This window comes from Carassius carassius, chromosome 43, assembly GCF_963082965.1.
Source record: "Carassius carassius chromosome 43, fCarCar2.1, whole genome shotgun sequence".
Taxonomy (NCBI): Eukaryota; Metazoa; Chordata; class Actinopteri; order Cypriniformes; family Cyprinidae; genus Carassius; species Carassius carassius.
Genome location: NC_081797.1, coordinates 12,085,051 through 12,098,379, shown reverse-complemented (window position 1 = coordinate 12,098,379; position 13,329 = coordinate 12,085,051).

Genomic DNA, 13,329 nt, shown 5'->3' with positions numbered 1-13,329 from the left:
TGAAAATCAATATTGCTATTTATATAGGTATATAGCCTAATAAAACACAAATGTAATATGTTGGTAAAAAAAAAATTTGTATACCTTCAGGTCGGACCATTTTTTCTTTAATTCTGCAACTGTCCGTTCTGTCCCACTGACACAATTGACGGCAGAAGCAATACTTTGCCACTCGCACTGCTTCTTTTTATTAGTGACCCCACTGCTGTGGCCACCAAATAACACAGTTTTCCGAGCCTCCACCTCCCCTACAAGTGTTTCAATCTCAGTATCTGAGAAATTACGTTTTTTTCCTCTTTTCTCACCTGTCGCCATTATTAAAATTAGGCTAACAGAAATGCACGTTTTCACTTTCTTGGATTAATTAATTGGCGGGTCGCATGCCAGTTTTCCAGGTATATATGGGATTCCACTCTCATTTACATGCTGATCAGCAATCATGAGGTGATTTGCATTGACTATTTATGGTTAAAAATGGGCGTGTACAGGGCGGGATATGAGGCTGGTTCACGTACGCACATCTGCGGGTGATCTGTGATTTATAAAGGGAACATTGCTTACAGGTGTGCGTACGCACGGTTTTATAAATCGGAATATTTTTTGGCGTACGCCATTTTTGGCTTTTGGGCGCACGTAAACTTTTAGTAAAGATCCTACGCATAGTTTTATAAATGAGACCCCAGAAAGGTAAGAAAAACATCATCAAAATAGTCCATGTGACATCAGAGGCTCAGTTAAAATTTTTTGAAGCATCAAAAATACATTTTGGTCCAAAAATAGCAAAAACTCCAACTTTATTCAGCATTGTCTTCTCTTCCGGGTCTGTTGTGAGCACGTTCACTGCAGTGTATGATATCCGGTTCACGAACGAATCATTCGATGTAACCGGTTCTTCTTGAACCAGTTCACCAAATCGAACTGAATCGTTTGAAACGGTTCACATCTCCTATACGCATTAATCCACAAATGACTTAAGCAGTTAACTTTTTTTAATGTGGCTGACACTCCCTCTGAGTTCAAACAAATCAATATCCCAGAGTAATTCATTTACTCAAACAGTACACTGACTGAACTGCTGTGAAGAGAGAACTGAAGATGAACACCGAGCCGAGCCTGATAACCAACAAAAGATTGACTCGTTCACGATGTAACATATAAATGTAATTAAAATAAACGAAATTAACTCTTAAACAACATTTTCCTCTATACCATGGTCTGACTTGTTAAAAGATCTCACATCATTTTGACCAGTAAATTAATTTTCAGCTAACCTCAAGCTCACAGGTCTACGTCATAAAGTTTAAATTGTCACCCCTTGGTCACTGAACACAAAATGTTGAGCACCACCATTTACAACGCCAGAACCCGCAAAACTAATTAGTTTACAATTGAGTTGCAAACCCTGAAAACCTTTAGATGTTTTACAATCTTTGCTGATATGGTCGTACCAGTAAACACAGTCCCCAGACACCATACACGTTCCGATGCACTACATGAGATGAAATATTTACCCTTTCGTGTAAAGTTGTAAAAGTTTAGACATTCGACGTCTATTTTAAATGATAAAAAGTCTTTGGCAAGAAAATCCCATCTTGACTTTACCACATTCATTCCTGTTTAATATTTGTATGCGTCTACGGGGTTTTAACTGATATGGCGATGTGTAATGTTGTAAAAGTAAAAAAAAAAAAAAAAAAACACTTTTGTTCAGACGAAAAAAAAAATCGTATAAAAAACATCGGTCTAATGTTAAAAACAGGTGGAATGTTTTCATCAAATAAGAACTGATGTGATTTTATTAAAAACATTACTCTGTTTAATTCTTTTAACATACATTTAAATCTATCTTTGCGGCCTGAGATTACACTCAATTTTCATTCACACTCTGTACATCATAAAACAAAATAAATGTAAAATAAATAAATAAAACAAAATTGAAGAAAAAATAAAATATAAAGAAAAAGTAGAGGAGTAACAGATTTTCACATTAAGAAACCAAAGTCCCAGATAAAAAAAAAAAAACCATTAAAATGTCCGACATAGAATTTAATACTGCAATGAGTAAATTAGAAATAAAAGGGGGTAATTAAAAAAAAAAAAATTAAAAGATATGTGGCAAATTAAATGGGGTGGTGAGAAAAAAGGACGGCATTTATATAATATTCAAAGAACAGTTGGAAATGAAAGGAAGACAGCATAATATCACGCCATAGAATTGGACACATTGCACTTAATCAATCATTATTTATAATAGGAAAACATGAGTCTGGACTTTGTGTTAAATGTGTTCTTCCTGAAACAGTTGAACCTATTTTTCATAAAATGGAAAGGATATGACAACGAAAGATTACAACTTACAGAAGCACTTAATATAGAAATAAATCAGATCTCATGTTAGAAATTGTTATATAAAGATGTGACTATAGAAATGTTTCACAGATTAAGTATCTCAAAGATACAGAGTTGATAAACAGGATTTAAAGAATTACTACTAAGTTTATTATTATTATTATTATTTATTTATTTATTTATTTTATTTTTGTATTTCTTTTATCTTATTTTTGAGTTAGCTTTCATTAACATTTGCCACACCTGGCAGGTGGCAGTAAATGCACCTAGGGCTGGTTTGCGTCAAAGAAGAAGTGGTTTGAGTGGGACCCACTGATCTATCATATATATAGATCAGTGGTGGGACCGGACGTAAGCATTCTGAGTATGTCAGCGGCGCGTGAGGTTGATCCACTGGAGACGTTGTAACCCCTGCTGGGAGATCTTTTTTTCCTTTGTTTGACTCTCTGTCAGTAATAAAGTCTAGATTTTTAAAATTGTAGTTAATGGTAGAGTACAACATAGTTTTGCCAAGTATCTTGTGCTGGTGTTTTAACAACGGCATCTGATGCATTTTCTTTTAGATCAGCGTAAATGCATACCTCTTTTTTTTCTTTTGTTTTAACTTTTTCTACCATCGTGACAAAACGCTAACTTTCCTGTTTTGTAACATTGCTTTACATTCGCTTCTTTTTTTGTTTTAGTTTGAGGTAAGGTACAAATGCTATAAACTCTGTAACCTAGTTTTATTTTCTAACTGGTAACAAACTCTAACACCTTTTTAAATTGTAATGCTACAAGCTTGGACTCTCACGTGTTGCTTAACGAACATATCTGATAGTTTTTGGCTTGTTTAGTTGTTGTAGATAAATAACCAGTAACCTAGTTTTCTTTTTATTTAATTTTATTTAACACCTTTTTTACTCTTTTCCGAGTACAAAAAAAACAATCATTACATTGTTTCTATTTCGTCTATGTTTATAACCTTTTTCTTGAAATGCATTGTGTATGTAAAACCTTAATAAAAACTTCTATTATACCATTTTCACATTTTAAAGTTTAAAAGCACATACACACACACACACACACACACACACACAAAACACTTTTCCCTCGCGAATTCCTTTTAGGATCATAAAAAAAGATGGGGTCGGGCATGGAGGGGAGACTGTACAGGGAGGGGTGGGGGGTCCAAACGGGTGCAAAACAGATGTCTTTTATGACCCTCATCAATCAAATTTTTTTAAATAACCCGCCCTGTATCCTCTCTGTGGTCTGCTACAGAAATAGGGATCTGAAAGACTGCACTGTTCCCAGTCAGAGGTATGTGTATAAAATGCAAATTTACCAGAGAGCTTCTTTTTATTTATTTATTTATTTTCAAACGCACTAAATGGTGATGCACTATATCTTGTTTTTGTTTTTAGTTGGCATCCAAGCAAAAGATTTTTTTTTTTTTAATGTTGTAATTTATCCATAATGTTTTCATGTTAAGTGTGATAACATGGTCTTGATTTGTTTTAGAATGTTTTTTTTACCTTTAAATATCTGAAGTTATTTAAAACTTTTTTTTAAATCTTAAGATAAGAATTCCCCCCAAAATAAATCATTTTTATAGTTAAGTGTGTTGCATTTATAATATTTTATTGTCATTATTCTTGTATTTTTATGGTCTTAAGTTGTCCAAGTTGTTAATTTTATTTTTCTTTATAAAAGCTGTAAATTTAATTTGTTTGGATGGATTGTTGTCTATTAGATGTACATATGTAGCCATTTAATAGCGGCCTAATTGACGACTAGTCTATTCTTTGGTTATGATTAGACGTCTATTAAATTTTCTCTGACAGCCCAAATTTAGCCTCGTTTTAGCCTAGATGTCTGGGCTGTGTTTAGACTGCTAATAGACATCTTTTAAATGCAAAATTGCTTGCTGGCTGGGTATCCACCTTAAAAAGATGCACACAATCCAGTAGTTTGAAAAGAGAAGGGCTGGAAGCAGACTATTTTTAATTCAATTTTTTCAGTAGCAACCCCGGTGGGTGTATCAGTCGAGATTTCCACTTAAACAAGAGTGCTGACTTTCAGTGGTGGACAGTAAAGAAGTAGCTTTACTTCGTTACTGTACTTAAGTAAATTTTTCAAGTATCTGTACTTTACTGGAGTAGTTTTATTTTGAGTAACTTTTACTTTTACTTCACTACATTCCAAAGCATAAAATCGTACTTTTAACTTCACTACATTTCATAAAACATATCGTTACTCCCTATAATATATCACGTGCTCCGACACGCAGAAGTGGTGTTTGATTCATCATGAACGAACTGAGTCTTTTCAAAATAAACTTAAATCAGATCGCAAATCGCACCAAACGATTTGTTTACGAATTAGAATGATCCGATTGCAGCGTACTGTCTATGGATTGCAGCTGTTCTGGAGTCGACCACTCACTGATTCAAATGAACCGTTTAGTGCGAGTCTACAGAAGTAAGAACCGGGAGATCTTGTGAGCGCGCGTACGTCTGATGTTGCTAAAAGTAAGTTACTAATGTCGAAATTTTGGATTAATTATTGTAACTGAAAATCATATTTAGGTCAAAATTGTCAGTTGTTTGGGAACTAAATCCGCTGTTAAGAGTGATCTATTGCTCTGAAATGCTCGAGTGCAGACGATGCAGACACATCAATTTTAGGAAGAAAAAAAACAACAAAATAAATAAAAAACAAACAGATAACAAAACAAATAAAATTACACAGATTAAATACAATAACTCATGCACGTTCAAATTCCCCGCTGCCGTAATGTTAACAGTTTTATTAAAATGCTACCATCCCTATGTGACGTTTGTTTTTATATTGTTTATCAACAGTAACGTTTGGATTAACTAGACGAGTAGACAGACATGAATGTTTATTCATAACCGTACTGAAAATAAGTAAATATTGTCAGCTGATGCTAACTGTCTAGCTAAAAAGCTTGCTTGCTGGTGCTAAGTTGAGGTAATTTTTATAATTAATGTCCAAATATTTTTATTCAACCACCTATATATATATATATATATATATATATGTATAGATTACATCTGGGTAGAAAAGAAAGGATGTGATGTTCAGAACATGGTAACTACAGTAATTATCAAAGTGGGAAGAGATGCACCCTGTTTGGCCAGGGGTGTTTTTACACCACAGACAAGGTTTGAGAAGGAAAAAATCCAGGGGCGTAGCCATCTTTTTAGAAGTGAGGGGGACAGAAATTATATATATATATATATATATATATATATATATATATATATATATATATATATATATAGGCTATATATGTAGGCTATATAACATTTCTTTAATCTATATATCTTACCAATCAACAGTTTTTGAACAGTAATATTTTTATGTTTTAATTATCTTCTGCTCACCAAGCCTGCATTTATTTGATCCAAAGTACAGCAAAAAACAATAATATTGTGAAATATTTTTATATTTAAAATTTCTTTTTCCCCTATTTGAATGTATTTTAAATTGTAATTTATTCCTGTGATCAAAGCTGTATTTTCAGCATCATTACTCCAGTCTTTAGTGTCACATCCTTCAGAAATCATTCTAATATGCTGATTTGCTGATTATCAATGTTTAAAACATTAGTATTTTTTTCAGTATTCTTTGATGAATATAAGGATCCAAAAATTAGCATTTATGTGAAATAAAAAGCTTTTGCAACATTGTACACTATATCATTCAAAAGCTTACACTCAATATAATTTTTGTTTTTTGGAAAATAAATTATAGAAATGAGCACTTCTACTGAGCAAGGACTCTTTTGTGGTTTCGAGTCTCAGGCCGGCAACACCATGACTAAGGTTCCCTTGAGCAAGGCACCGAACTGCTCCCCAGGCACCGCAGCATAAATGATGCCCACTGCTCCGGGTGTGTGTTCTCGGTGTGTGTGTGTGTGTGTTCACTGCTGTGTGTGTGCACTTTGGATGGGTTAAATACAGAGCACGAATTCTGAGTATGGGTCACCATACTTGGCTGAATGTCACGTCACTTCACTTTAAATTGATCTAAAGTGATGATAAAGACATAATTTTCTATTTCAGATTATTCCAGATTTCTATTTCAAAATAACTTTCTATTCATCAAAGAAACCTTTTTTATTATTATTATTTCTGAAGGATTGTCTGACTGGAGTTATGATGCTTAAAATTCAGCTTTGAAATTTCAACAAATTACATTTTGAAATATATCGAAATAAAAAAACAGTTAATATAAATAGGTTAGTAAAAATATTTCACAATTTTTCTGTTTTGCTGTACTTTGGATCAAATAAATGCAGACTTGGTGAACAGAAGAGACTTCTTTAACAAATATTAACAAGCTTACTGTTCAAAAACTGTTGACTGGTAGTGGATACAAAAGGCAATTTAAATTTCTCTCAAATTTCTAACTTTTAATTGGCTTAGAAATCTATAACTGCTGGACAATAACAAATAATAATGATTTGTTTATATACTACAAAATGTTTTTGTCAATTAGCACTGCATTATTCATACTTTATTTATCACCTGCTGAAGATGACTTGAAAAACCATATATTGTTGCAATCGTATGTTTAATGTCCAAAAGTTTCTGGCCTTTTTTTCTCTGTGTAAAAACTGTTTTCATACAGCGATAGCTGGACGCTTTTGCTCATATTAGGAATTTCCTGATATGACTTTCTGCACGAGAAAATATGAAAATATAATTATATTTTCCTTTAAAATGTTCTTCCTAACTTCCGGCCTTATTATCATGTCATATATAGTCCTAACTGTGATGTTCTGTAAAACAACAAACTTTAAAATACTTTGTTCTTACTGGTGAAATCAGATGGTTATCTCTGTTTTCTCTCATGTACATCACAGTGTAAGCTTTCACAGTGAACATCACTCTCATCAGCGTAGTCCATATCAACAACAAAAATATATCTTGACTCCATATAGTGGTTATTTTGGAAAAAATCCCAGGTATTTTGAGCAGTAGGATTATTAAAAATATGTGCGAATATAAAATTTAATTAAGTAGCTTATATATAAAATTTCAGTACTTTTTTACTTAAGTACATAAAAAATCGAGTACTTTTGTACTTTCACTTGAGTAAAATTGAAAAAGGAGTACTTTTACTCTTACTGGAGTAATATTTTATTATATGTATCTGTACTTTTACTCAAGTACTTGATTTGTGTACTTCGTCCACCACTGCTGACTTTGACTGTGAACTGATCCCTTCCTGTGAATGTAAAGAACTTTTTAAAACTTCACATATGTGTTATTCGTTGCTTTCTTTGTGCAGTAAAATGGTAAAGCACTCTTGAGTACTATATGCAATTAACAAATAAACTTGCCTTCTCTACTGCTGTTTTTTTTTCTCAAATCATATTGTCGTAGGACGGTCAGTACAGTGGCTAAACAGGCAGCAAAAAAAATGTCAAAACTTCAAAAATGTCCATGGAAAAGTTTTCATTTTAATTCAGGGTGCCACAAATTCCAAAAAGGTGCAATAAAGTCCAAAGCAAAAAGTCCATTGTAAATCCAAAACAAAAAGTCCACTGTAAATCCAAGTTTAACTTCAGAAAACAATTAACAAAACAAAAACAAAACTGTTCAAAGTCAATATTTGACAAAAACAAAGAAAAACACAAAGGGGAAAAAATAGTTACATGGTTGGCTACTAATCCAACGAAGCACACCTTCCCTCCCTTCCAAACATTTCATCTGTTCTTTTATAGTTTTGACCACCTACTTCCTTTTCAAACTGACCAATCATAACTCTTCATCAGTTACTAGCTGTACAATTAATGTTTCACAGTGTACTTACAATCTTACAAACAGTACTTATATAATATATGTAGTTTAACAAGTTACATTAATATTTAGAAACTTTCAAACACATACACCGTCATGACATTTAGGTCTAAATATTCTTAATAGACCAACTCCTCCCCTTCAGGATGTCATATAATCTGTTTCCTGTTCGCGGGCCCCTCCTACTAGGCACTTCCAGGAACCGGTAAGACAAAGAAACAAACATTAATATACAAACAGATTTTGTACAACTTCACCTGCATGCTCCACTTTGATGACAGTCACCATGGAATGTGCACCTTTCATGTGACTGCCACTACAGTAAAACAAACAAAATAAAGATCTTACAAAACCATGTGGAGTGTGGTTCTTTGTATTAGCACATGTGTGCTACATCACATTTCTCCCTTTCACCCCTTCTGGATAGTCTAAATTAGACAAACGGGATAAATAATCAGCGATAAGATTTTTCTTACCCGGGCAGTGCTCAATTGTAAACACATAAGGCTGCAGAGTCAGACACCAGCGCAGTATCCTTGAATTACTGTTCTGCATGGTTTGCATCCATTTCAGTGCACGATGATCAGTTCTTAAGGTGAATTCACGGCCGAGCAAGTAATACCGCAGGGAGTCCACAGCCCATTTAATGGCAAGTCCTTCCTTCTCAATGGTTGAGTATTTCCGCTCTCTTCCAAAGAGTTTTCTGCTCAGGAATATCACCGGCCTCTCCTCATTAGCCTCTCCTTGGGCCAGCACTGCTCCCAGGCCAACATCCGAAGCATCAACCTGTACAATAAATCTTTCAGAGAAATTAGGACTCTGCAGTACTGGTTCATGGCATAACAAGTCTTTAAGTGAATTGAAGGCTTTTTCACACTCACTCGTCCAACAAAATTTAGCAGGACTCTTTTTGGTCAGATCTGTCAGAGGTGTAGCCAGTGATGCAAAGTGGGGAATAAATCGGCGGTACCAACCGATTAAACCAAGAAAGGACCTCACCTGTTTTTTCGTTTGTGGGCGAGTAATGTTTTGGATCGCCTTAAGCTTTTCCACTTGTGGCTTGATCTGTCCATGTCCCAGTAAGTACCCCAAATACCTCACTTCCGTCTGAGCCCATGCACATTTTGTGGTGTTGATCGTGAGCCCAGCTTCCTCAAGCCTCTTCATAATATCAGCCAGATGGCGTAGATGTTCTTGCCAAGACCCACTGAATATCACCACATCATCAAGATATGCGGCTGCATACTGCTCACATCCCGCAAGAACACGGTCCATCAATCTTTGGAACGTGGCCGGTGCTCCATGTAACCCAAAGGGCATGACCGTATACTGATATAACCCTGTGGGAGATCGAAAAGCAGTGTAGGGCTTGCAAGACTGATCAAGGGGCACTTGCCAATATCCTTTACACAAATCTAAAGTAGTCATATAGGATGCTTTACCAAGTCTCTCAATCAACTCGTCAATACGAGGCATTGGATAAGAATCAAAACATGATACACTGTTCAGTTTTCTGAAGTCGGTGCAGAACCGAATTCCTCCATCCTTTTTAGGGACCAGTAGTATGGGACTTGACCACTCACTGTTAGAAGGTTCTATAATCCCCATTTCCAGCATGGCTGCCACTTCAGTCTTTAACTGTTCCACCATCTTCTCCGGGACTCGATAGGGTTTTTGCCGAACAGGAGTAGTGTCTTTCAGGATGATATTGTGCGTGAGGAGCTCGGTACGGCCCGGTCTTTCCTGGAAAAGAGAGGGAAAAGTTTGAAGTACCTCAGTTAGTTGTTGTTGTTGATGATTATTCAAATGTGCAGAACATCCAGGAGCCTTCTGTGGTGATCGGACTGGTTCCATATCGGTTTCATCCTCTTCCTCCACTATAGCCCTCACCATCATCGCTTGGTCTTTAGCATCTGTAGGACCATTGAAATCAGACACCCTCTCCTTGAATTCCCTCAGGAGATTAACATGAAGGACCTGCTTAGGCTGCTTCCTTTCGGGACACAAAATCTCATAGGTTACTGGGCCCAGTTTTCGTGTCACGACATATGGACCCTGCCACTTGGCCAACAATTTGCTGGTACCTGATGGTAGCAGTACCAGAACTTTCTGTCCTGGTTTTAAGTCCCTTTCCCTGGCATGTGTGTTGTACCATACCTTTTGCCTTTGTTGAGCAGCAGACAAATTTTCTCTAGCCATAGTCCTAAAGTTCTCCAACTTGTCTCTCATCTGTAATATATATGAAGCGATACTGCGCTGGGCTGGTTCCTCTGCTGTCCAAGCCTCTTTGAGCACATCCAGGGGGCCACGAACTTGCCTGCCAAACAAAAGCTCAAAGGGGGAGAAACCAGTTGAGCATTGAGGGACCTCTCTATAGGCAAATAGCAAAAAAGGAAGCCATTTATCCCAATCCCTCCCCGACTCATCAACAAACTTCTTAAGCATGTTCTTCAATGTACCGTTGAATCGTTCTACTAAGCCATCTGTTTGAGGGTGAAATGGTGTAGTTCTGATTCCCTTAATGCCTAACTGTTTGTACAGTAGCTTCATCAGTTTAGCCATAAAATTTGTTCCCTGATCAGTGAGAATTTCAGAAGGAACCCCAACTCTTGCAATCAAATCAACTAAACATCTCACAATGTGCTTAACTTGAATTGAACGCAATGGGTACACCTCTGGATACCTAGTAGCATAGTCACAGATCACCAATGCATATTGGTGACCCATACTGCTCTTCACCAATGGACCTATGATATCCATCCCTATACGGTCAAATGGAATCCCAATAATCGGCAGAGGTTGCAGATAACTTCTATCAGCTTTACGCACAGGTGCTACCATTTGACATTCAGAACAAGTTTTACAGTATTCTTGCACATCTTGATACATTTTTGGCCAATAAAATCGTTGACTGACTCGCTCGTATGTTTTCTGTTGGCCTAAATGTCTTGACCAAGGGATGGAATGCCCCAGATGTAAAATCATCTGATGCAGTGTTTTAGGTATTACTAGTCTCGGGTTCTCTATGTCGGCCAGGTACAAAAGATTGTTCTTCAAAATGTACCGGTCGTCCCCCCCTAACTTTGGTACCCCCTCAGGCTTGCCATCTACCTCACACACCTTTTGAAACAGGGGTTGTAGAGTAACATCTGCTTTTTGCAACTCCCTAAAATTATCAGGAATCTGCCAACGGGAGTTAATCAACTCAGATTCAGGGTGGTCAGGAAAATGGGGTAAACTCCCTTGTATCTTATCCTTCCCCCTATGCTTTTCTTGCCGTCTCTGTCTTTTAGTTTTTTTGTCCTTCCCCACACTAGAAAACAAATCATCATCAGCATTAGGAAGGGGTTGCAAACCTTTGGTCTGAGACCGTGTAACCACTGCACACATTTTGGATGCTAAAGTAACCCAATCAGTTAAACAAGGAAAATCTTCCCCGATCACAACATCATAGGCTAGTTTCTCAACCACCCCCACCCTTAACAGGTATGCCTGTTCTTCGATCACTACCGAGACATCAGCAGTAGGATAGATTTTTTTATCCCCATGTACACATCCCAAACATACGGTATCTTCGTAGTTCAACATTTCACCATTCAACAAGTCAGATTTCACCAGAGTTTGTGTACTACCTGTATCAACCAAAGCCTGAGCAGTTTGACCATTAACGGTTACCGTTATGAGGTGACTATGTTTCCCTGTAGATTTTGTCGATTCACCAAAGCACTCATTCCTGGGAACATAACACAAGTTAGTTACTTTGGGTTTTCTTAAGGGACAAAGTGAAGCCTTATGTCCTGGTTGTTGACAATAGAAACAAATGAAAGATGCATTCGAATTTTTCCCAGGCAGTCCCACAGTCTTATCAATAGGTTCCTCCACCTTACCCTTCCCCACAGTCACAGTCCCTTTGATGGTTCGTGGTAGATCTCGATGTGCAGCCATGTACCTCTCAGCCAACCTTGCAGCTTCCTCGCCAGTCTGTGGTTGGTTTTCTTTGACCCAGACTCTCACGTCGGGACGCAATACTCGTAATTACTGTTCCAGTATGACAGTTTCTCCCAACTGTTCTTTGCTCTTCGTTTCGGGTCGCATCCACCTCTTATACAAACCCTTGATGCGATGGTATGACTCTCTTACACTCTCTCCGATTGGTACCGCAAGGCTCCTGAAACGCAGGCGATAGGTCTCCTCAGACACGTTGTATTTGGCCAGGACCGCAGCCTTGATGTCATCATAGGAACCGGAGCGTAGTTCGTCCATACCCGCATAGGCCTCCAAAGCTTTTCCTGTTAATAAAGTTACCATTCGTGCAGCCCACTCATCGGCTGGCCAACCCCACGTTCTAGCAATGCGCTCGAACCGCACAAAGAAGCTCTCCACATCCTCACCTTCTACAAAATCAGGAATTCGTGGTTCATGATAGCGTCTAAAAGGTGCTGCCTGTGGTGCTGCCGGTGGTGCTGCCGGTGGTAGCGGCATAACTGGCATATGGTCTTCAAGTTGGCCTTGAGGAGGTTCTGAAAGGAATGATCTTCTTCCTGCTGCCTGTGGAAGTGTTTTGGGTGTTGGTAATGGGTAGTGAGTATGTTGGCTTAACTGTTCAATTGATTCCCACCCTGTCTTGGGTTTCTGGAACACAGCAGCCTTTAAACCAGTCAATTCATCAAATAGTATCTTTTCATTCCTTTGTTGCTGTTGCATAAACTTCCTCATTTCCAAAAAAAATTCTTGACCTACCCCAATAGTCTCTGCTTCATCACGGGGTGTACTGAATTTACTGGTCTTGGGTCTCACCACAGGTTCAGTTTCAGAATATAAGACCGTCACAGCTTCTTCAGGTGCCCCAGCCACATAATCCAAATCACCAACCTGAGCTTCAACAGTGTCCTCCTCCCCTTCAGAAAACAGGTTTGGGTGAGCTCGGGTAATCCTTTGAGGGCCTCCTTGTCCTCTAGTAGCCATCTTGAGGTTTGTCGATTCCTTCTACTGCAAGTTACTCCACAAAGACGTTATTTATCCCACTTCTGACACCATTTGTCGTAGGACGGTCAGTACAGTGGCTAAACAGGCAGCAAAAAAAATGTCAAAACTTCAAAAATGTCCATGGAAAAGTTTTCATTTTAATTCAGGGTGCCACAAATTCCAAAAAGGTGCAATAAAG